The following is a 5,076-nucleotide window of genomic DNA, read 5'->3' as shown; positions in this document are numbered from 1 at the left end:
GGGAACCCTGCTTTCTGCTTAGACCTTCAAAACGAATGTCACAGGTCCTGGGGTGTCATTCATTCATTGGCCATTTGACGTGATTATAGAGCGTTGACTGTTCAAGACGAAGCCCTTCTTCTTCTCCCTCTTGCTCTTCTTCCTTTTTTTCTCCTTCTTTTTGTGGTACTGGGGTTGGAACCCAGGACCTTGTACATGTCACTGAGCTACACACCCCCAGCCCAGCGATGAAGCCTTATCCCCAGAGGTCTTAGGGTTTGGTGAGGAAAACATGCCAATAAAAAGAATTTCATTAGAATGTGATTCGTGCTGTAGGAGATATAAGTATAGAGAAGGGGCTTCTGGACCAGGTAGGTTGTAAGGGTAAAAGAAATTGAAGTTAAAGTGTAAAAGACCGGGCATTGTAAAGTTTCTAAGCTGCAAGGCCTGAGTTAAAAAGTAAAGGACCAGGTATTGTTAAGTTCCTATGCTACACCTAAAACCTGAAATTCCTGTAGCTGTTAGGACAATACCCGGAACTGCCCAGTAAATATTCCCCCTGACCATCTGGTTGTTTAATAACCTAGGACCCTGTGCGGCCTGGCACGTAGGCATCGCAGGACCTAAACCAATCAGTTTGAATGTGTACCCCGATTTAGAACTGACCTATCACTCCCGCCCAACCTGTTCCCGCCAATGAATGTACTAATCGTGTTTAAGAATTGTTGTTTGATTTTCCCGCGGTGTATGATGATTTGTTAAAGGAGACTGTGATGTATGCAAAGCCCCCGCCCTCCCCAAAAAGTGTACTTAAACACTGCTCAAGCCCTGCTCGGGGCTCTGGGCTGCTCTCCCTTCTTGAGTGAGCACGGAGCCCCAGCGCGCTGGATTGGATCCTCAATAAACCCCTTTTGCTGTTGCATGAGCCAGTCTCTTGGTGGTCTCTTCCTCCGACATTCGCCGGACCCTTACAGGTGAGGGCAGCAGGCATGACACAGAAGCTTCTGGAATGGGAGAGACCCGCTAGCTGGACGGCATGGCTAAGGGGTCATCAGGGGAGAGAGTGAAGGATGAGCTCCCCCAGCAAGTAGGAGGTGCCAAACCCAGGGAGAGGTCCTGGCTGGTGAGAGGAACTGGCTGTGGTAGGGCTGGTGTGGGGAGGTTCAAGGGATTCCCATCAGGGAGTAGGGCAGCTGGGCCACCGCTTGACAAGTCAGCTTTGACAGGTCTGCTTCCTGCATGTGGGAACAAACAGACAGCAAGCAATGCAGCCCAGGGCAAGGCCTGACTCACGTCCTCAGAGGAGAAACAGGCTGGCAGAGCGACACTTAGCCAGGGTTGCAGGCCAAGGGGTACGATAGAGCCCTTGAAAGCAAGTATTGGTGAGCTCCTGCCCACCGAGGGCTTGGCCCTCTCCTTGCTGGAACTTACTGGAGGCCAGTGAAGGCAGGCCTGGCTATACTTGGGGTAGACCTGCAATTTTCTGGCCCACTCAGCAATTTCTCCTGGAGTCCTTGTTTCCTCATATGTGTCCTTGAGCTCGGTAGGGCCAATAAGGACAGGAAACTACTGTGGGTAAGTATAAGCAATTTTTAAGAGTGCAACTTTCTTGCACAGTCACTTATTCTTTCATTGACTCTTTTCATATTGTGTGTGTGGTGGAGCATTTTTGTTTGGTTTTTTTTTTTTTTTTTTGGTGCTGGGGGGTGAACCAGGGGAACTTAACCACTGAGCCACATCCACAGCCCTTTTTAAATTTTATTTTGGGACAGCATCTTGCTAAGTTACTGAGGCTGGCTTTGACTCGTGATCCTCCTGCCTCAGCCTCCTGAACTTCTGGGATTATAGGCATGTACCACTATGCCCAACATGTGTGTGGGATGTTCTTTCTTCCTCCTTCATCATCATCATCATCATTATTATTATTATTATTATTATTATTTTATGGTACCAGGGATTGAACCCAGGGGCATTTAACCACTGAGTCACATACCCAAACCTTCTTATTTTTTAAATTTTATTTTAAGAATATTTTTAGTTGTAGAAGTATACAATACTTTTATTTTATTTATTTATTTGTATGTGGTGCGAGGATTGAACCCAGTGCCTCGTGCATGCTAGGCAATCGCTCTACCACTGAGCTACAGCCCCAACCCTTATATTTTTGTTTTCAGATGGGGCCTTGCTAAACTGCTTAGGGCCTCACCAAAATTGCTGAGGCTGGCCTTGAATTTGCAATCCTCCTGCCTCCTGAGTCACTGGGATTATAGGTATGTACCACTTTTACTGGCTCTTTTTCTTTTCCTCCTCCTTTTCTTTTTTTTCCCTTTCTTTCTTTTTTTTTTTCCCAGTACTAGGATTGAACCCAGAGCCTCATGAATGCAAGACCAGTTTTCTACCACTGAGTTCTATCTCAGATCCTTTTATTTTATTTTGAGACAGGTTCTCATTGGATTGCTGGGGTTGGCCTCCAGTTTGTGTTCCTCCTGCTCTGCCTGCTGAGTTACTGGAATTACAGGGAAGAGCCACCATGCCCAGCAAGCATCCCTATTACCAGTAACCTAGCCCAGGGACCCTGCCTGGATCCTGGCTGGCTTTGAATTCTCCTGCCTGCCCATATAAGAAAAGTGCAAGTCGTGGAAAACTAAATTTCATGCACCTTGGTCAAACTGGAGAGAAGAAGCCAGGCTTGGCTATTGGTGACATTCCTTTCTTGAGGGACCATCTCCTTCTACTCATTCTTTGAGACTTTTTGTCACATAGCCCTGGCTGGGCACAATGGTGCATGCCTGTAATCCCAGCTGCTCGGGAGGCTGAAGCAGGAGGATAGTGAGTTCAAAGTCAGCCTCAGCAATTTAGCAAGGCCCTGTCTCAAAATAAAAACTAAAAAGGGCTGGAGATGTGCTCAATGGTTAAGTGCCCCTGGGTTCAATTCCTGGTACCAAAAAAAAAAAAAGAGAGAGAGAGAGAAACAGAGACTTTTTGTCACATGGTCTTGATCTCTTCCTGGCCACAGATGGGTACTGGCCATGCCCAGCCAATCACGACATCCATCTTTTGGCAACAGCAATGGGTCCCTGGTTGGGGCTCAAGCCTTAAGGAGACCAACCAGGGGTGCCTCAGGCAATGATGTCTTCTCCCTGGACTGGAAGAATAGGAGTTTGTAGAAAGGTCACCTGTTAGTGTGTGAAGTCACTTCTTTTTTCTTTTTTTTTTTTAATTAATTTATTTTTTTAGTTTTCGGCGGACACAACATCTTTGTATATGGTGCTGAGGATCGAACCCGGGCCGCACGCATGCCAGGCGAGCGCGCTACCGCTTGAGCCACATCCCCAGCCCCTGAAGTCACTTCTTAGAAGGAAATAAAGCTGACAGTGTAGACATCATGAGGCTTTTATTTTCTTTTTATTTTGGTACTGGCTATTGAACCCAGGAACAATTTACCATTGAGCCACATCCCCAGTCTTTATTATTTTTTGAGACAGGTTCTGGCTAAGTTGCTTAGGGCCTCTGTAAGTGCTAAAGCTGGACTTGACCTTGTGATCCTCCTGCCTCAGCCTTAGCCCTAGTCTCTGGTATTTTAGATGTGCACCACCACACCTGGCATATCAAGCATTTATTAAAGCTAAATCTATTCCTGGACTTCCCAGGAGTGGGATATTTCATGACTATTTTCTTACTGGGTAGAGTTCCCTTTACCTCCAGCCATAGAATCTTAAGCTATTTGACATGGAAAAAAAACCCAGCATGGAATCTTCCACATAAGGGCTCCATGAAAGGTCACTACAATGAGCAGGGTGAAGATGACCTTATTCCCTTTGCCACCACCCTTTTCTTTCCCAGCATATAGTATCACTCCTTTTTCTTCCCCTGGCCTGGGGAAGAGGCTACTGGCTGGTGGGCTTCCTGTTTTCAAGGACGGGCTGGAATGAGGGGCATGGTGACAGACTGGCCAAACTACCCAGCACCTACAGTCAGCAGGGAGCTTTGGCAGCCCTGCTGAGGTCCCCATCCTGCCTACCAAATATGATCTGGATCAGCCGCATAGCAGAGCAGGACTAAGCCGGAGTTGGACTGACCTACTTTGAATTCCACTGCTGCAACCATGTGACCTGGGAAAGGTCACTTTATCTCTCTGAGCTTCTGTTTCCGTGTCTATAAAAGCAAGACAATAATAGCCCCTGTCTCTCTAAGAGAGTTGTAAAGATTAAATGGCGAGGTGGGGGGGAACCCTACTATTTAATATCGTGCTTTAAGCACAACACTGTTCTAAGCACTTTGCAAACTATGAGTCCAATGAACCCCCACCAAAAGCCTCAGTGGTATCTACTATTAATTCTTCCCACTTGATCAGAAGTTGAGGCACAGAGAAGTTATTGTGCACAGAAGAAGAACGCAGCAATTATGGTCTAGCCCGTGATATCTGAAAAGCACAGGAAGGATAGCTAGGACTCATGATACCTCTTCTCCTTGAACTTTGCATATCTGGAAGCTTCTACAGATAGTTCTGCAAAGCTGGGACATGCTGCAAGAACCAAGCTCTCCCTTCTCTGTAAGAGGAATGGGAGCTGCCTGAATAAGCCCATCAACTGCTCTGGGGTCTGAGAGAAGTAGATGTAGCAGTTGTTACAAATCAGGAGGCCTGCCTGTAATCCTAGCGACCTGCTCTGGTAAGATATAGGATAGATGATCTCGGGACCCTCCCTTTGAGCAGCATTTAAGGCAGCATTCTGCTCCTAGGACTTTATCACACAAATCCTCTTACACACAAGTGCATAAAGACTTCTGGAGAAGGCTGTTCTCTACAATGTGGATTATGATCAGCAGAAGATTGGGGAGGGGCTCGGATGGCCAATAGGAGGTGATTTGACTGAACAATTATGGTATATTAGAACCTGGAAGGCTGCGTGCTCCTCCTCTGTCATGCCTATCTGTATGTGCTGACCCAGGCTGGTCTTTGAAATAAATTATTAAGTGAAATACGCAAGTACGGAATGATGTGTCTCATATACTCCTCTGTGTGTGTGTGTGTGTGTGTGTGTGTGTGTGTTCGAAAACGCATCTCTTGTTATCCAACTCAATTTTGTTTCTGAATTC

At 46.6% G+C, this 5,076-nt stretch overlaps 1 long non-coding RNA gene across 1 annotated transcript; it reads left to right on the top strand.

Annotated features, from left to right (window-relative positions):
- The first annotated feature begins 1,291 nt into the window (after nucleotides 1-1,291).
- Nucleotides 1,292-3,344, top strand: LOC139705663 (uncharacterized). Its single transcript, XR_011707486.1, has 3 exons — nucleotides 1,292-1,554; nucleotides 2,154-2,249; nucleotides 3,217-3,344. It is a non-coding gene; the product is annotated as an uncharacterized lncRNA (long non-coding RNA).
- Nucleotides 3,345-5,076: the final 1,732 nt, after the last annotated feature.

The sequence above is a fragment of the Marmota flaviventris genome, chromosome 5 (genome assembly GCF_047511675.1).
Source record: "Marmota flaviventris isolate mMarFla1 chromosome 5, mMarFla1.hap1, whole genome shotgun sequence".
NCBI classification, from domain to species: Eukaryota; Metazoa; Chordata; class Mammalia; order Rodentia; family Sciuridae; genus Marmota; species Marmota flaviventris.
This window is presented reverse-complemented; position numbering and strand designations above follow the sequence as displayed.